A 19,761-nucleotide genomic window follows, 5' to 3' on the forward strand; every position below is an offset into this window, starting at 1 on the left:
ATCAAAGAGAGAGGTGGGGGCAGCGCAGGAATCGACAGGAGGCCTTTGGTGGCCTGGGGCGCCCGGGTGGGGGAGCCAACTGTGAGTCGTCCAGCCCGGGACCCCGAGGCAGGGTGCCTGGCCTGGCCTCCCCTTCGGGGTTGCGCCGCGTACATCGCGAGGCCATCAGATGGAGGGGAGCGCGCAGCGGGTTGTAGACACTCAGCCCTCCTGGGGCCCCTGCATTTTCGCAGACAGCTGCTGGCCCCCGGGGGCGGGGGCTGGGTCGGAAAAGCTGGCATCCACGCTCATCCTTTGGCAAGACCTTGAGGGGGAGGACTCTGACTTTTCTGGGCCCTGGTTTCTCCCGAGGGCCTGAGAGGTTTTAAACCTCTTCGGTACTGTGACTCCTTTGACCTTCAGGAAACCCCACGTTTGGGTAAACTCTGCTAAGTTATTGTCACAAACTTGTTCAATGGTGACTAGTACACCCTGCGTTTGATTCCAACCAGTGGGTTACCTGGTTTGAGAAGAATCTTCAGATTCAGGAACCTCTCTTGAGACTGAGCATCTTGCTCCTGTTTCCAGGTGCCCCCTCCTCTGGCCCAGGCTATCCTGCGTCCCTGGCTGATCACGGTCTGCTCGGGGAGCCTTCTGTTCCAGGCCAAAGCACAAGTGTTGGGCTGAGCAGCCTGGGGCAACAGCAGATCTGCTCTGTGGCCTGTGGTGCTCCCACAAAGAAGTTCATTGGTGAGTGGGTGAGGGCAGCCCCCGAGGGACAGGGCTTCTGGGGGCGAAGCAGCCGTGTTTGGAAAATATAGTCACCTCGGGCACCGCAGCTTTGACGAACTCCGTTATCCGACCGGCGACCCAGTAGGTTTCTAGCAATACTGCACTCGTGCTAACTTTAATGCAGTCACTTTAACCTCATTGATTAAATCAGCAGACTGTAAACTTCATTTTAATATCTGAACTCTCTCCCCATCTGTCTGTTAAGTGCAGCAAAGGATGTATTTAACCTCAGGTTTGCATTGTCCGAGAGCCTCCCTCGAGACTGGACCTGGAGCAAAATTGCCCGAGGAGCCCGCTGAGTGTGATAGGTGATACACTCATGGTGATAAAGGTCAAGTTGTCTAGTCTCCTGCCTGCAGAATGGGTACGTGATGGAGCTGCAACTTCTGGGTTTCTATCCTGGGAAGTGAACTCTCTCACGCCTCTTTATAGTTCACGAGTTTCTTCTGGAATCTAACTTACGTCCCATTTCATTTTGTCCTGACTTAAGAAAGAGAGAAAACAGAGAGCAAGTATCTTTAATGCTTTACTCAAAGACCCTTCAATCTCTGCTCGGCCTTGGCCAAACACACCCCATTTCTGAGGTTGTGTTCTCGCTCCCTCTCCTTCCAGCTGAACACTGCCCGAGTTTTCTGTTGGTAAGACAAGGGGGATGGTAGCCGTCTCACTGGGTTGGTGTGAAAGTCAAATGAAGGCTCTGGGGATACACCTCACCACGTACCTGTCATATGGCTCATTTTTAGTCACCTCAGTTGACCCTGAATACATTTTATTCCCCGCCTCCCGTGACACCTCTCACAGTTCCTGAGTGGTGACGCTTTCTTTGCAGCGTCTCTCAGAGTAAAGCTCCCGGGCTCGTAGAACATCCTCCCCATTGTTCCCAGGCCCAGACAGGCCAGGTGGGGCAGGTGCAGGCCACCCCTCTGCTGTTCCGAGCCAGTGGGCCAAGAGACGTGGGCATGGGGGAGAAAAGCCTTTCCACGCCAAGGCCCTGAGTGGCACTGTCCCTGTCACTGTCTCTCAACGGAGCTCTGCCCCCAGTGGGGACCGCTGACTGCTGGGCTCTCCCCGATGGTTGCAGCAGTGTCCCTGGTACCTGACTGCAAGGGGCTACCAGCAGGGACAAATGGCTCCTGTGGACAGCAACCTGGATTCCGGCTTTGTCCAAAAGCATGTGATGCTTAGAGCTGCTGGGACCCCTCAACCACAGGGAGCAAGGGCTTCAGAGGGAGCTAGTTTTTTTCTAGGTGTTCATCTTTCTTCCTTTGCGTGGACTACATCAACCGTAGCCGACTAGTGGAGAACAAGGACCCTGGAGCCATTCTGCCTGGGTGCTTGTCCATCTCTGACTCCCTGGGTCTCGGGCTTCTCCGTGTCACAAAGGAAGTGCCAAAAAAAAAAAAAAAAATTGCTGTAATTTCTCTAGAGTTTTGAAAAATTTGCCTAGTGCAACTGTTTGATGTAAAATTTCCTTCCCTCCCTTTCTCCTGGTCAGCATAAATATCTGTATTGCTCGCCCGCTTTATGCTGGGCACTGACCTGGGTGTTGGGGTCGAAGAACTGAATGAGACCCAAACAATCCACTGTCTGCCAGGGCCACCGGCCGCACACCGGTCATTGTGAGAGGTGATCAATGCTGCCACGTTGATGGTACGGCAAGAATCTAACAGGCCAAGGCTGTGTGGGGGTGTGCCAAAAAGTGCCTCTGGGAAGGCTTCTTGGAGGAGGAGGACCACGATCTGAATCCTGAAATAAAGAGTCGCAGCTGGTCAGCATGAGGCTGTTGGGGCCACGGCGTGGAGAGCACAGGCAAATGTGCCAGGTTCGGTGGTGGTCAGAGGAAAGCCCAGCCCAGGACTCAGACGTGCATTGACTAAAGCAGCAGGTCCCTGGAGGACTGGCTGGCCTGAACTGGGAGGGTGGTATCCCTTCTCCAGAATCAGATCTGGGTGGGGGGTGGACAAAGGGCACCTCAATGTTGACATTCTTTCTCCTCTCCAGCTGGTCTCTAGGTTCCCTTGGTGTTTTCCCTGCAGCCACTGTCCCTCCCTCCTCCCCTCTTAGATAATGATTTGCTTCTCACCTCTGAGGTGGTATCTCAAGTCTGGAAGCCCCCGGAATACCCTGAGCCTCTCTGACTTGCTGTAGGGGGCAGGGAATGGAAATGGCGTGTTCCTGGGTGGGGGGACTCTGATTCAGTAGGGGGCCCTAGACCTTTGTCTTTCAGAAGCTCCCAGAGACCCTGCTGCACCCCTCCAGCCCAGAATCCCTGCTCCAGGGGGCCCGAACGCATGTAGCCTCTCCGCACTGAGGCACTGAAGGGTGTTCCCTGCCTGGTCTCCTTGCCGTTTCTCTCTTTTACTTTTACAGATGGCATTATTGTTGCTTGTTTGTTTGTTTGTTTGTTTGTTTGTTTTGTTTTTAAGTAGGTTCCATGCTGGGCATGGAGCCTAATGCAAGGTCTGAACTCACAACCCTGAGATCAAGACCTGAGTCTTGATCAAGAGTCGGACGCTTGGGGCGCCTGGGTGCCTCAGTCATTTAAGGGTCTGCCTTCGGCTCAGGTCATGATCCTGGGGTTCTGGGGTCATAGGGCTCCCTGCTCAGCGGGGAGCCTGTTTCTCCCTCTCCCTCCTGCCTGCCGCTCACCCTGCTTGTGCTCTCTCTCTGTCAAATAAATACATAAAATCTTTTTAAAAAGTCAGACACTTAACCGACTGGGCCACCCAGCACCCCTGTTGCTTGTTTTTAAATCTCTCCTTTTATTCTTCCAGTGGGGACCTCTATCATCTTGTTTTGGGCTTTACTACCTTTTTAAAAGATAATGTTAGATAGTGAAATGGGGGCACGAAGAATTAAAAGTTGCCCAAGGTCACAGAGAAGCCAACAGCCCCAGTGGAGAATCTGGTGTCTTCAGCCTGCCCAGAATGTCTTGCTGGGGCACAAGACCCAAGTGTCCAGAGCCCCAGATGTTTGCAGAAATGGGACAAGGGTCTGCTGCCTTTTCATTAGGAGGTGGTGTCTTCTCGCCTCCCTCCAATGGGTTCCAGGCCTGCAACCATCACAAGTGACATAGGCAGGCGGGTCCAAGGACACAGAGGGGGCCCCACAGGCCCAGCCAAGAGGGTCCTTGGCTTTGTGCAGAATAGAAATCAAATGTAAGCCAGGAGGAAATGAAAGCAGAGCTTACTGAATAGCATAAGTGATAGAGTATAGCAAACGGAGTATCTAAAAGACTCAGAAAGGAGAGGAGACTTTGTCTCATTGTTGCTGGAGTTAGGGGTTTATACAGGGAAAGGGTCCGGGGTGTTCCTCCAGGAGTCCAGGGTAGGGATCAATCACAGGGAGTGTCAGCTGAACAATAGGTGTTCCTCCATAAATCACCGAAGGTAGGGGTATCCATGCCAGTGTGGGCCGAGGTTTGTTCGAAGCTAATGTCCTGGAACATGGTTGGGATCCCGTTCTTCTTAGATATTCTCAGGTGTTCTGGGGCCAGGACGAGACTCAGAGAGCAATTCACTTCCTTGCTTCCCCCTTGGAGTGGGAAAGGAGCTTCTTTGGGTTTACCTAGATGCAAGGTGAACTACAGAGCACGAGGGCACCCGGGTGGCTCAGTCAGCTAAGCGTCCGACTCTTGATTTCAGCTCAGGTCATGATCTCAGGGTCCTGGGATTGAGCTCCCAGCTGAGCTCGGGAGTCTGCTTCTCTCTCTCTCTCTCTGCCCCTCCCCCAGCTGGTGCTCTCTCTCTCTCTCAAATAAATAATTGAAATCTTAAAAAAAAAAAAAAAGAAATTTAGACCGTGAGTAAATGGGGCCTTTCTAAAATGGAGTCCCTTCAGCTTCCCTGTCTCACAACCATTGTTCCCATTTGCCCTGCCCCCTTACTTGGACATCTGTTCTCCTAACAATATCTGCCCATAAATCTTGTCTCCGAGTCCTGGGTGGCTTAGCTGAGGACAAATGAAGCCTGCAACTGGCGACCAGACCTTCACCATGGCTACACGTGGATGTGACCACAACCGTGCGTGCTCGCATGGCTGTGTGTGGGTAGCCGTCCCCGGGGCTGCAAGGGTGGGCTCCTTGGCTGCCTTTGGAAGGAGCCCTTTCTGCAGGCTTCTCTGGTAACTTTTTTTTTTTTTTTTTTAAGATTTTATTTATTTATTTGACAGAGATAGCGAGAGCAGGAACACAAGCAGGGGGAGTGGGAGAGGGAGAAGCAGGCTTCCCGCCGAGCAGGGAGCCCCATGTGAGATCATGACCTGAGCCGAAGGCAGACGCTTAACGGCTGAACCACCCAGGCGCCCCTTCTCTGGTAACTTAATGCTATTGTAATTCTTGGTTTCCGTAGAGAAAAGAGATTTTCATTTTGTGCACCCGGACATACAGTAGGTGCTCACTGTTTTTTGTTTTTTTTTTTGACTGATAGTGAATGCGTGAGTGAATAATTAGAAGTCTGTGTGTGAAGGAAAAGGTTCCGTTTACCTGGGACATTCAGAAGACCTCCTGCGTAAGTAGGGCTGCCAAAGAAGTGCTCCTCCCAGGCTCTGCCCGTAAGAGCCGCTAGGAAGGCAGGGAGTGGTACAGTGTCACATTGCCCAGCCCACGGTCCCTGAGGGCTCTCTCCCCTTTTCCAGACCACCAGCACATGGTCAGTGCTAGGGGTGGTCTGGAAGAACAGAGGGAGATCAATATTGGCCATTGGAAGAGACTGCCACATGGACGGGGGAACTTGGACTAGCTCTTGAAAGCTGGACAGGGCTTGTTGAGGAGGACCGAGGAGAGGGTTCTAGAGCATGCTCTCTGAACCAGCATCACCTGAGCACTCGTTAGACACACAGATTCTTGGCCCTCTCCCCCACCCCCAGACCTAGGGGACAGAAGCTTTGGGGCTGGAGCCCAGCAGTGCGTGTTCAGCCAGCATTGCGGGTGATCCTGATGCCCACTGAATGTGGTGAGCACCAATGCAGGCAAAGGAAGGGGTCTGAGCCTCACATGAGCAGCGGGCAAGCCGGGAAGCGACCTGGCATATTTTATTTTATTATTATTTTTAATTTTATTTACTCATTTGAGAGAGAGAGAGAGCACAAGCAGGGGAAGTGGCAGGGGGAGAAGCAGACTCCCCACTGAGCCGGGAGCCCGACCCGGGGCTCGATCCCAGGACCTGGGATCATGAACTGAGCCGAAGGCAGTCGCTTAACCATCTGAGCCCCCCAGGTGGCCCCGACCCAGCATGTTTTACATGAGTTCTTCTGTTGGTGGCACCAGAGAGAAGACAGGACGGGGACAGGAAGGGCGGCTAGGAGGCATCAGAGAAGCAGGCATGGGATGAGCTTGAGGTTTGCGGATCTCAGCCGGATTGGTGGTGGCCTTAGGAACAGAGAGCAAAGCCAAGTGGTCCTGTGACGGCAGAGTGGATAGGCCTGGTGGCACATTTGGTCTCGTGCACCCTTTTCTTTAAAATGTTTAAAAATGACTTGCGCCCCATCACATTGTTATATGCTGATCGTGGGAAAAGGTAAGACAGAAGCAAAGAGAGGGAGGCAGAATTCTACCATCCAAGACGACCACTGGTAGGCCGAGCGTTTCCTGCCGGCCCTTTTTCCTATGCACGTTCTCTTGGTGGGCCTGAAAGCAGAGCATTCTGTATCCGTTTGCGTCCTGCATTCTTTGCTTGACAAAATATCATAAGCATTTCCTGATGTGCTTTCAGGCTGTCTCTTCTTCTTGTCACAGGAGCTCTTTAAGTTGGCCAGGGAGTGCTGGTAAGGAAGGAGTAAGTGAGGCCCCGAGAGAAAAGGGAATTTGGTCCATGACCTTCAGACAGTAGAGAAGGCAAGAGTCACATGGCTGGGTGCGTCAACTCACAAATTATAAGGAAAAAAAGAAGATGATGGGCGAAGCCGTAGATTAAGGTAAACTTAAAGGACAAACGACATGCACGACTAAAGTCCAGTGTCCAGGGATGTCCATCTGGACAGTAAAGGAATGCAAGGAAGCTATTACGACAGAAATCAGCGTGTGGCACGGGGAGGGGTTGTGGAGTGGCCGGCAACGTCTCCTTTCTTGACAGGATGCTTATGGGGTGTGGCCTTATGATAATTCATTAAGCTTACATTTGCTTAGAGCAGTTTTCTTTTTCTTTTTTTTTTTAAGATTTACTTATTTATTTGAGAAAGAGAGACAGAGAGAGAGAGAGAGAGAGCACAAGTTGGGGGAGGGGCAGAGGGAGATGGAGAAGCAGACTGTCTGCTGAGCAGGGAGCCCGATGCGGGGCTCCAGGAGTGGGTCTCTGAGAAGGCAGACTGAGCCACCCAGGCGCCCCTATCAGTTTTATTTATTTATTTATTTATTTTAAAGATTTATTTATTTATTTATTTGACAGAGAGAGACACAGTGAGAGAAGGAACACAACAAACAGGGGGAGTGGGAGAGGGAGAAGCAGGCTTCCCGCTGAGCAGGGAGCCCGATGCGGGGCTCAATCCCAGGACCCTGGGATCATGACCTGAGCCGAAGGCAGACGCTGAACGACAGCCACCCAGGCGCCCCTCAGTTTTATTTTTTTAAAAAAAGGTTCAAGAGAAAGAAGATCTTGCTTAAGGATCCATGTTGCAGAGCCAGGGGCTGAACCCAGGCTCAGAGGTTCCCCTTGGGTCTCTGATCCCCATTGCTCCCGCATTCTGTGCGTTGTTTGCTCGCCCACCTCCCCAGCCCCTAATCTGCCACTTGCTGCAACAACTGCAGGGTTTTTTTAAAAGAATTTATTTATTTATTTGAGAGAGAGAGAGAGAGCACAAGCAGGGGGAGGGGCAGAGGGAGAGGGAGAAGCAGGCTCCCTGCCGAGCAGGGACCCCGACACGGGGCTCCATCCTAGGACCCCAGGATCATGACCTGAGCCGAAGGCAGACACCCAACCAACTGAGCCACCCAGGCGCCCCAACAATTGCAGATTTATGGGTTCCGTTTTGGTTGACTTTGAGGGCCAGGCTGAGATGCGCTGTGGGGAGAACGGTGATGGATGGCCCTTGCCTGAAATGGGGAGGCTCTGAAGGAGATCGGTCAGGGTAGGAGTGCAAGTGTGTCAGCCACGTCACGTGTGCGGCGTGTGCAGGGCTGGGGGCTGCCTTGACCAGTCTTGCTCTCTCTGGTTGGTTCAAAGATCCAGACCCAAATACCCAACATCGCTCACCTCTCAGAATCTCCTTCCTTAGCCTGGTCCATCCGTTTCCTTGAAATACTGTTTTTTTTCTTTATAAGCCCTTACCCTCCCCACCCACCCCCACGACATGGCCCCTCTTTCCTCTGACTCCTTCCCATTGCTCTGGACAGGCCCAAGGAGGTGGTGCCAGGGCCACCACGGGGCAAACCCAGAAAAGGGGACTGTGGAGGAGCCCTGTGACCTCAGCACACAGTTTCTGCAGGCAAACAAATGGGAGGGCTTTTTCTGAACCTGGTCTTCCGCGGCCCGGGCTGTGAGGTTTGGAACTGGGACTTGGGTTTCTAGCTGGGCTTCTGCTTCTCTCTGCCTTGACTGGCAGGTTTCATAGAACCGGGCCAAGGCTCTGGTCTTGGCAGAGGCAGAGAACCCCAGTGAGGAGAGGTACTGGTGCTCACTCCTGCTCAGGAGAAAAGGGTCTTTGCCCTTACCCACCTTTCCCAGAAGGATGTGGAGGGGCTCCTCTTTTGGGGATCAGTGGCCCGCAGTCCTTGGTTTCCCCCGGACAGTTGTCATAAAGCACTCCAGGGCTTCATACTGCCAAGGAGGAAGGGCTCCCCTTTAGGTTCTAGAATAGCACCGTCTGATAGAACTTCCAGCTATGTTGGACACATTCCAAAATATGTCCTGTCCAGTGTGATGACCATTAGCCTAAGTGGCTAGTGAACACTTGAAATGTGGTAGTATGACCGAGGAACTGAATTTCCAATTCCATTTCGTTTCGATCAATTACAGTTGAAATTTAGACCTTATTGGATAGCACAGTTCTAGAAGGAGTGGGTCTCTGAGAAGGGCACAGCGGCCAAGTCGAGATGTTTCAGAACTGCTTGCCACCCTCCTTCTTCCGCGTCCACATACCCACATTACACATTTCAGGAAGGCCCTAGATACAGTGCCCTTTTCTAACCACGTCCACTGTTTGAATATTCTTATCTCGAGGGAGGCAGAGCTGCCGCTGACCTCAAATGCACCCCCATGCACGGCTTCTCTTTGTCCTTGCGCCATCAGAGCTAAGTGGGGTAAGACGTCTGGAAACCCTGCGCCTGAGCAGTCTGAGTCCAGCCATCACAGGCCTCAAAGCCCAGGGTCCCGCCCTGGCATGCCCATGCTGCTCCCTGCTTCTCCCCTCGAGGGGGAAAGAGTCCGGTCCCAGTCGACACCTGGTAGCTCGCCGATGGGCACACTGGTGTGAATGAGGCCCGGGCACCGGGGTGGTCGGCCCACACTGGCAGTTTTGATCTTACTTCCTAGTTGAACAGCTTGGCCTCAAGTAAGAAGCATTTTTACTTTCTGGAAGCAGGTGGAGGCTGGGGGTAGTTTTAGGTTTCTTGGCTTTATATAGGTATATATTTTTGAGCAAGATGGGCGGTGGCGCTGAAGGGACACTAGGTATTCATCAGATGAGATGGTTCTCTTACCCCCTTACCCCCGGCCTCCGTTGCCCCAGCGTCTAGCGCCTGGGAGAGCCCTGTAATGTTTGCTGGATGAATGAATGAGTCATTTCTTTCTTCCTTCCTTCCTTCCTTCCTTTCTTTTTCTTTCTCTCTTTCTTTGTTTTTCAAGATTTTATTTATTTATTGGTGTGAGAGAGAGAGCACAAGCAGGGGACGGCGGGCAGAGGGAGAGGGAGAAGCAGGCTCCTTGCAGAGCCAGAAGCCCGATGTGAGACTCGGTCCCAGGACTCTGGGATCATGACCAGAGCCGAAGGCAGACGTTTAACTGACTGAGCCACCCAGGCGCCCCTGAATGAGTCATTTCTGCCTGCCAGAGCACCCTGCAGGACAGGCCTCTCCTTATTCTCTGTGTCTAGTTTCCTTCTGTCCTCTCCTCCTCTCTCCCTGCAGTCCCGGCAAGCCATCTCTCCTCCCCGCTCCTTTTCTAGACCAGGCTCTCAGATGCGTGCTTCATTTTTCAGCACACTAACCGTTTCCTAGTGTGCCATAACCCACCTCTTCCGAACATTCCAGAAAGTACCCCTGCACTGCCATCTCCCCACAGCCCCATGGCCTGTGGGGCTCTGCAGGCCACATGTCCTCATCAACAGGGGTGTCACTGTCCCCTGGCCGCTCCGTGCCAGTGGGGACAGAGCCCCCCTGTGCAGGCAGGATTTCCTGTGTGCTCCTTGCCCTCTGTCCGGAGAGCCCAAGTAGCGCCCCCTTCTGTCTGGTGATTCTGGTGATTCTACCCCTCAGTGCCTCCTCCTGCCTGATTTAAGTCTTCAGTTCTTTTTCTTTCTTTTTTAGAGATGGAGCTGGGGTGGGGGGGAGCAGGGACAGAGGCAGAGAGAGAATCCCTTGCAGGCTCCATGCCCAGCGTGGAGCCTAATGCAGGCTACAGGGCTTGATCTCCAGACCCTGAGATCACGACCTGAGCCGAAATCAAGAGTCGGACGCTGAACTGACCGAGCCACCCAGGCGCCCCTTTAGTTCTTTTTCTTGTGGTAAAAAATATATATAACACAAAATTTACCATTTTAACCATTTTTAGGGGGCAATTCGGTGGCAGTGAGTCTGTTCACAGCGTCGTATGATCATCAGTCACCACCATCCATTTCCAGAACTTGTTCATCATCCCAAACAGAAACTGTGTTCATCAAACAAAGACTTCCCTCCCCCATTCCCTCAGCCTCTGGTAACCTCTATTCTAGCTTCTGTCTCTAGGAATTTGTCGGTTCTAGGGAACTCAGAGAAGTGGAATCATACAGCCTTTGTCCTCTTGTGTCTGGCTTTCAGCGTGTTTTCGAGGCTCATCCATGGTGTGGCATCTGTCAGAATTTCATTCCCTTTTATGGCTGAAGAATACTCCCCTTTTCCCTTATGTATCCACCACATTTTGTTTATCCACTTATCCGTTGATGGACACTTGGGTGGTTTCTGCCTTTGGGATATTGTGAATAATGTTCTTATGAACATGGGTGTGTACACGTATCTGTCCGAATCGCTGCTTTCAGTTCTTCGGGGTATACGCCTTAGGAGTGGAATTGCTAGATCACAGGGTAATTTCGTCTTTAACTTTGTAAGGAGCTACCAAACTGTTTTCCCCCACGCGCGCACCTTCCCACCGGCAGTGCACCTTATTATTATTTTTTTTAATTCTTAATTTTAAACTACAGAGATAATGCCTGCTTGTGGAAAAACTTCAAAGGATGCAGAGCAGCAGGCAGCGATCAGAAGCAGAACCCCTCCCGCAGCCCCACCTCTAAGATAACGGCTACTTAGGATTCGGTGTGTGCGCGTGTCCAGATACGCGAGTACACACTTAGACGCCTCAGCAAAACTAGCGCTGCGCCGGCTCATCTGGCTTTTTCATGTCATTCCGTGTTGGCCCCTGAAGGTCTCGGCTGCGTGCTTTTCCATTCTGGGGGTGTCCCTTGTGTTATTTATTGGTTAGTGGGTACTGAGAGACGAGTGGGGGCGCTCCCCCTTGTCGCTCTTGCGAACCACCCCGCACTTACCGCCTGCACACGTGGGCCACCATCTCACCAGATCGCAGCCTGTTTGGGGGAAAATGTGAGCTGAGATTGGTACTGGGGAGGCCCTGCCGCCCAGAGCCCCTTCCCCACCAGGCTCAACTTTTCCCAACTTGCTCTCCACGCGCAGGGCAGCCAAGCCAAGCTAAGCGGAGCTGTGAGCGGCTTTGTCAAGGAGGGCCACCCACCTTCCGGCAGAGGCAGCCTTGGTCAGGCACGCCCTCTCCTCTGGGAATTCCTGGGGGTCGGGTAACTTAGAGCGGGATGGAGAGGTGAGCAGTGAGCTGGAGAGAGAGAGGGTCTGGGCTCTGGTGGTGTGGCACCGAGAAGGTGCTTGTGGGGCCGGCAAGGCATGCAGTGCCCCCGCCACACTGGGAAAGACCCAGTTTAGGCCTGGCAGAGGTCCACCTTTCAAGCCAAGGACCAACCGGTCTTTTGCCAGCACCTTTTTCTGCAGAGCCCCAGGCAGCTGGTGGGAGAGTACAAAGCGGCCTGGAAAATCCATAAACTGCATAATCAGCCCCTGCATCTTGGCCGCTTGACTCTGTTTATTGCTTCCTGTCCCCGAAAGCCCTTTACAAACAGAGCGGCTTTGAGGGGGGTGAGCTGGACCTGGTGGGTGGCCTGCCCCTGCCAGCCGGCCCCAAACCAGCCCATTCTCTCGTACTCCTTGCTGCCGCCCCCAGAGGAGCTCAGGGAGGGTGGGAGCTCCGGGTTGCCTGAGAGTGAGAGGACCCCTCCCCGCCAAGGAGGGCGAACCGCCAGAGAGCTGTTTACTTTGTAATTGACAAAGGACGAGGATCCCATTTCTACCAGTTTCCTTGGGGACCTGGAAGTGAAGCCCTGAGGAGGTGCAGGAGGGGAGCAGGTGAAAGGCTTAGCCTCTGATTGACCCCTGCAAGGTGGGGAGGAGAGCAGGGGCCCATTCCCGGGGATCTAGGGACAGCCCTGGTTCCAAGGGCTATGGGACTTGCTCAAAACCTGCTTTATTCTTGTATTACTTTTTTAAAAAACAGGTTTTTCCCTGTTGACTGACTTTTCTCCCTTCTCTCCCACCACCGCCCCGGGGAAGGGGGGGCAAGAGGTGACTCAGGAAAAGCCGCCACCTGACAAATTTGCTTTAGACACTGCCGGGGTGCCTGTGAGGGCTGTTTGCTGTCCTTTCCTTGCGTCTGGGGGACGGCAGGGGCCACGGGGCACCTGCGTGGTTGGAGGAGGGATGCTGTGCCCCGGGAAGGGGAGGAGGCGCGGGTAGGCAGGCTTCCCAGCGCTGGGGCTGCCCCTCCCAGCCAGATGTGGCCCCGTGGTCCCTCTCTCGGACCTGAGGCTCCCCCCTCCGCCCCCCAGGGTGGTTGGAGGCCTGAGTTCCCATCCTGCCTCTGCCGCCTTGCTATTCCTTCCTTTACTTGGCTTGCCGAGATGACTGACCACAAAGCCCTGATTTAAAAAGCAGGGGGAGGGCTCGGCCCGTCTCCGGCCTCTGTGCGGACCCGCCGTGGCTGAGAGGCCTTTTCCGCAAGTCCGCAGGGGGCTTGTCTAAGCAGCCTTCCACGTGGGCCCCGTGTGTGTCTGAGCCTGTGTTTTCGGTTGTGCAACTCTGAGGCGGCCCCACCCTCCCAGCTCCTTCCTGAAAGTGAAATGTTACCGTCCTTGCTCAAGAACAAAAGCCCCAGGTTCGGCCCTGCATGGCAATGATTTTCAAGTGTGGCCGCTTCCTCCTGTGGGGCCTGCAACTGAGTGTTGAGGACAGCCCAGGCCCCGACAGGGAGGTCCTGCTGGGGCTGGGAGAGGGACCCTGGCGCTGGCCCCTCCGGGCCTGGGGCTGCTGTGGCGGCGGAGGCCTGTGGCGGGACTGGCTCAGCTCTGAGCTGGGCTGTGCCCACCTCTGTTCTACTCCCCTGCTCCAGGAGACCTGGATGGGCCGGGGGGTGGGGGGGGCCATTGCCAGGCTGACTCCAGGGCCCAGCTCTTCTGGAGCCTCAGTTTCTCCCTTTGCCCACGCAGAGATCAGAGGCCCACCAACGTAAGTGCAGGCACAGTGCAGTAAGAGGTTGGGAGCGTGGGCTTTGGGGAAGAATCCCGACTCGCCACTTCCTGGCTGTGAGACCGCAGAGAAGTTAATTCCTCTCTGCCTGCCTCAGTCTCTTCATCTACCAAATAATCTGCTTCCTAGCCTGTGGGATTGTTTCGAGGATTCCGTGTAGGGGGAGTGCCCTCACACAGTGCCAGAGTGGGTCCCTGCCGGAGGGGACGTGCCCGGCCTGGAGCTTGGCTGAATGGAAAGGGCTGGTGGACTCCACCCCCCGCCCCCCTCCCTCGGCATTGTAAACCGTCAAGTGCGGTGCACACGTAAAGCACCATCCTTCGGGCCAGTCGGCGTGCTCAGAGTGAGGAAATGATCCATTTCAGTATCCTTCAATGAGTAGGATCAGCAGACCACGGCTGGAACTCCCGGCTGTGTCCCACCGTAGACGTTGGGTTTCCGTTCTTGCCCCTCGGGCTCGTCCTTCCCCCTTGGTTAATTTGGCAGGAGCACACATAGCTTCACCATCCGCAAAGGTAACAGGAATCTGAAGTCACCCTGTGTCTGTGGGCCTGAGAATCCCCACAGCTCCACTGTTAAGTATACATAGACCTTGAAGGACGAATCAAGCAAATGTTTACCGCTAGCAAGCAATGCTTGAGCACTTGCTAGGTACATTGTGTGTTAAGGGGTGATCATCAAGGAACCCAGGGACTAAGGAATGTCTAGTTGCTTTTCGAACGTCCCAGCGATTGCTGGGGGCTTCCCGTGCCTCACAGCCCTTAAGTCTGGATAAACCTTGCAACCCACTTGTAGGCTGGGGCCGTTCTATCCATACCTTCTGTCCGACCCAGCCCCTCATCCCATTCTGTGATGGGAGGAAGGGCATGCAGGGTCCACACATCCTAGGCTGGGTGCTTCCCCTTGAGAGACAGAGCGGGTGCGAGTTTGGGCTTGTGGGGTGATTTGGCAGAGCCTTTGTTTGCTGACTGTTGACTAAGCCCAGGTGTGCAGACCCAGTGTTTATAGAATCCTGGTCGTCTTGGGCTGGAATGAAGCAAGTAGATGCTCGGGGGAGGGGGAAGTGTTGTGGGTAATCCAAAAGTCATTTGTTTAGGGCCTGGAGCCAGAGAGAAGGTATTTGTGCAGCTCTCCCTAAATCAGTCTGATGTGGACTCTCTTTAATGTGTGTCTATGGTGTGCAGGCCGTGAAATTCAGTTATACTCCTGGGAACCATCTGAGGACTTAGGGCAGACACAGAGGCTGTCACTGGGGAGAGGGGTCTGGAGATCATTTTAGTCCTCCTTGCCCAGTTTTCAGATGGGAAGCTGGAGGCCTGGGAGGTAAAATGACCTGCCTAAGGTCACCCGGCTGGTTCGTGATGGAGCTAAAACTAGAATCCAGAGTTTTATATTGCATCATCCTGTGAGGTAGGAGTCCTCACGCTTTACTGGGCATCAGAATGACCCGGAGAGCTTGTTAAAAAGCAGATTCCCAACACCCCCCCCCCCAGATTCTGATTTAATAGTGGGGTGGAGAATATGTGTTTTTAGCAACACCTCGGGGGAGTCTGATGAAGTCTCACCACCCTCTGAGATACATGGCTTGAATGCAAAGAATGTTTGCTTCTGAGACTGATAGAAAAGCACATTAACATTTCCCAAGAGCAGGCTGGTAGCAGGAGGGGGAACAGGCAGAGACACAAACAGCTCAGGAGACAAGAGCATGGAGGTTGAACCCAGGCTTTAAAACCCTTGCGAGGAACCAGTGGGTCGGGAGATTTGACAGGTGCACTGGTCTCTGCCATGTAAGGCCATGGGGGTTGGATGCGGCCCAGCCCTGGACAACCTCTAGGTCACACATGACTCAGTAAAATGGCTCTGATACTGGTAGAAGGCAGTGATGGACAGTGCTAGAAGCTCGTGAGGATTAACCAACACCATGCCCGGGCAGCATGGCCCAGCACTCGGTAAATGGCAGGTTCTCTGATTATGTGTAACTTCTGGGGGAGGGGAGGGCTGAGGGACCTCTGCTGAGGGTCTCATATGAGGAAAGGGGTGGAAAGGGTTCTGGTTCTGTAGCTAAGAAAGGCTACAAGTCCTTCCAGCCCGGGGGGACTGGGATACGGCCACCTCCTTCTGCAGACGTCGTGGGTTTGTACCTCGTACAGTGGTGCCTTTCTCTGGCCCTTATCCACCCCACCCCACCCCACCATGTCCTTGCATCCCTGGGGGGTTTCAGTGATGGGAAGGGTGAGACTCATTAGGGGCTGTTTCTATTTTCTAGAGGCGGAGACTGAGACTCCTGGAGGCAAAGAAGGCTGGTTATGGGACCCCCAAGAGTTCCCGCCCCCTCCCGCTGACTGTCCGATTTGAGGGCCAGAGCTGGCAGCCCCGCCGGCCCGAGGCCCTTCCCTGCGCTCCATTCCAGGCGCTGATCCTGCGAGCAACTGGGAAGGCGGTGCCTCTGGTTCTGGCCAGCACTGCTGCGGGTCAGGTCAACCTGAACTCACCTTTGCTGCCCCAGACACTGTAAAAGCCATTCTGGGCACGGATGGGGAAGAGAGAGAGGGCTGCGGGCCTCCCGTGGCCCTGCCGTCAGCCCAGTGCAGGGCGTGGCTCGCACGGTGGGCTCACACTTAGTGCAGTCAGTGGGTGGAGGAGAGCGTGGCTGTAATTTTAAAAACCCAGCTTTGGAGTTAGGTGGAGAGAGGAATGGACTGAGGACCTGGGGCGGAGGGGAGTGTTCAGGAAAAACCTAATGAAGGTTGGTTGTGTCCCGTGGCCTTGCGAGTGAACGGGTCTGAGTGAGCTGGTGCGTGTTGCACACACAGACGCACGAGCTGTTTTGGAGTTGCTAGTGTGCGCACCACATGGGGAGGGAGCACTGGCCCAGGAGTCTGGGTTCAAATCCCAGCTGGGATCAAATCGCAGGCCAAGGAGCTCTATGACCTTTGGCAATAGGCATTATCTGGAAGTGAGAACATTTCTTCCTGCTGTCCTAACCTAGCCTCTCCAGAGGGCACGGGTGGGCACGAGGCTGTGTGGAGGTGAGGCGGTGTGGCCAGCGGAGGGCCTCAGGCCGGGAGGGGGTGCCTGGTGGCTGGCTTAGGGGCGCCCCCGGCTGTGGAGGGGGGGCTCTGCTGCCGTACAGACTGAGAAGGGGCCGGGGCGAGGAGGGGGTAGCAGCCTGCAGTTGGGGAAAGGAGCTGGCCTGGTAAGTGGCTCTAAACAATCCCATCTGCTGTCTGGGCTGGCCCTTCTTGCTGGGGTGGAATTTCTGATGGGGTCTTGGCTGCCAGACGGGGAGGGCCGAGGCCCTCCCAGCCACAGCTGCTGCCTGTTCTTTCGAAGCTCAGGGCCAACCACCCCCTCCCCAAGGCCCTGCTCCCCAGCCCTGGGCCTGCATTCCTCAGCTGCCAGAGGCCGGCACTTCTGAGAAGGCCACTTGGCTTATGTGCTTGTGCTCCTTCACCCCTGGGGATGGCGGGGAGCCCCTCCCCAAGAGGGCAGGCCCCCAGGAGGAGTGGGAGGCCTGGGCGACCCAGGCCCCAGTATATTCCAGTCCCTTCTCCGCTAGGATGCATAGTAGAATATGGGCAGGAATGGGGCTGTCGGCCCAGCTCCCTGCTCCACTCAGGGGCCCCAGAGCCCCCCAGCCTGAGGTCCTGGAGGCCCCTGATGGGAGGCCTTTGTGCTGCACATTGTCCCCCTTCAGGGCTGGATTCAAGATCGTAACCCCAGGCCTGACTCCTGGGCCAGGCTCTAGACTCAGCCGCGGAGAAGTGTGGGGCCCTAGGGCCTTGCTAACAGCTGCCCCAGGCTGAGGGCATCTGTGTGGAGCCTGTGTGTGCCCAGCTCATGAATCCCCCTGGAGGGGAACCCGTCCTCAGAGGAACAGGTATCCCATTCTACAGATGAGGAAACTCACTCAGAGAAGCTCCACTCACCCAAGCAGTAGTGATCAGAATGTAAGCTGAGGTTGGCCCAGAGCTAAAGCTCTACTTGGAACCTCCATGTGGAGGCTGCCCAGACTCCACACCATTCACAACCAACGTGTGGTTTCCCCTCTGCAAGGAGCTGCCTGGCCAGACCCAGCCCTGCCCTGCCCCGGAGGACCCCACACGCTGCGGTCTGACCTCTGGAACAGATGTGGCATCGGCCACCACCTTCCCCATGGCCCTTCATTCTCCCCTGCGAGGCCACCAGGAGGTGGGCAGGCCCCTGAGCAGGAGGGAGCACTGGGAGAGGAGTGGGGCCTGGCTCCCACTGAAGCAGGACTGGCGAAGGCCTGTTGGACTAGTAGAGGCAGGAAGGATGGAGTTGGGACTCTGAGGATTACAAAAGTTCTAAAGGCCTAGAGGCTCTGTAGTTTGCTTTTTGTTTAAGACTTTTTTTTGTCATCATTCAGTTTTTGTTTTGTTTTGTTTTGTTTTAATTAGAGCGACAGTATAAGGAGGAGGTTAAGAAGAGCATGGACTCTGGAGCCAGACCGTTTGGATTCACATTTTGGCTCCATCACTGACTGTGTGACCCCACGTAAGTTATTTAAACTCTCTGGGCCTTAGTTTCCTTATCTGTAAAATGGGTATTATAATTGCTTTACTTTGAGGCTTGGATGAGATAATGCATGCCAAGTGCTTAGAAAGTACATGGCACATGGTTAGCACTCATAGACGTTTGCTATAATGATTATTCAAAAGTGATTCATGTCTGTTGTAGATAATATACACATGCAAAAAGATTTAAAAAATCACTGGCATTGCTCTCATTTTGCTATTCTTTATAGGCTATCTGCTTATTTTACTTTTAAATTGATAATGAACATGAATCAAAATTTAAAAGATATACAAAGATTTACAGAGAAAGGTTTCCCTGATCTGTCTCTTATGACCTAATTCCTTCCAGCAGAAACCTATAGGATCAGTTTCTTATGAATGTTCTCTCCATACATACTGACACACACATACTATAACGTACTATAGTACAGTACTGCCTTGCATTGCTCTCCTTGGCCATAGGTCTTGGGCAGAGAGACATATAGAGAGGCCTCATTTTTGTTCTCTGTTGTATAGTCTTCCATGATACATATTATATGAATTCCATAGAAGTGGGATTCATGGATCAGTGGGTGGGTGCACAGTACGTGTTAGTGTGAGGGGAAGGGGGCAGGAGTCGGACTTCTGTTCCCAGGACCCTCCCCTGCTTACCCTGAGCACCCCTCCCTAATCTTGGTTCCTTGGCCTGGATTCCCTGGGCATGCTCAGATACTAAAGTGTGTGGCATCATTGACCGAGCACCTGTCCCAGGGGCCCAGAGACATCTGGAACTATCCAGACTTGAGAGCTCAGCCCCAGAACATGCAGGCCCTGCCTCTGGAGGGACCTGCAGCCCAACTGCCTGAAGGAGAGGCCCAGGGAGGGGCCGCTGGCCCCCCTTTCCCAAGGAGCTGGCCCCGGGCCAGCATGAGCTCACACCTGGAGCCAGCCCAGCTTTACTGGCCTGCACCTGAGCTGCCAGGGACTCCCTTGCCTGAGTCTGGGCCCCTGACTTGCTCCCAGGTAGACATACATTGCTGCCAGCCCAGAGGGGCTCCTCAGGGCTACGGCCCCTGGGTTAGGGCAGTGGGGAGCAGCACCCCTTCTGTCCACTGACGTTTGATCTCCTCACAGGCTCCTGGGTTGAGCGTTTTGGCTGAGCTGATAGAATGTGTTGATGGAGAGAGGGATTGTTGTGGAAATAGTTTCGAAGAGGCTCAGGTCAAAGTGGAAAACAGTTGGTCGTCCAGGCAACTAAACAGCCTTCGTGGGGTGGGGAAAAGGTTTTTGTAAGGAAACTGCCATGGTCCCTCCTTCAGGATGAGGCTTTGCCCGCAAACTTCTCCTTCCTCTTCCCTTGCTCCCCCAACACGGGCCCCACGCACCCCCAGCCTCCCCCAGGGCAGCTGTGCCCCGTGGAGGACTCAATTCAATACACGGTTACCTGAGTTCTTGCCACGTGCCTGGCTCTGTGCACAGCTCGAGGAACACAGAGAGTTGGTGGAGCTGGATGGATTTACAGCGTCCATTCTGGAGTCAGACCTCCCTTGGCCACTTAGCTGTGTGACCTGCACAAGTCCCTGGACTCTTCTGTGCTTCATTTTTCTATCCACAAAGTAGAAATCGCAGTGACAGTACGCCCCTTGCAGGGCTGCAACGAGAGGATGAGAAGAGTTAACATGCAGAAGGCACTGGAATAGGGTTGGCTCGGAAAGAAGCGGGCAACAGGGTTAGGTTATTACCACT

At 54.1% G+C, this 19,761-nt stretch overlaps 1 protein-coding gene across 3 annotated transcripts in view; it reads left to right on the forward strand.

Annotated features, from left to right (window-relative positions):
- Positions 1-223: 223 nt before the first annotated feature.
- CUEDC1 (CUE domain containing 1) overlaps positions 224-19,761 on the forward strand; it is a 48,120-nt gene continuing 28,582 nt past the window's right edge. For 2 of the 3 annotated variants that reach the window (XM_035026762.1, XM_035026765.1), the window contains exons 1-2: positions 224-729; positions 17,920-18,016. The gene's annotated coding sequence lies outside the window, so the exon portion shown is untranslated. The other variant, XM_035026763.1, reaches the window with a different exon arrangement.

This window comes from Mirounga leonina, unplaced genomic scaffold (assembly GCF_011800145.1).
Source record: "Mirounga leonina isolate KUSES-001 unplaced genomic scaffold, KU_Mleo_1.0 Mir_200, whole genome shotgun sequence".
In the NCBI taxonomy this organism is placed as follows: Eukaryota; Metazoa; Chordata; class Mammalia; order Carnivora; family Phocidae; genus Mirounga; species Mirounga leonina.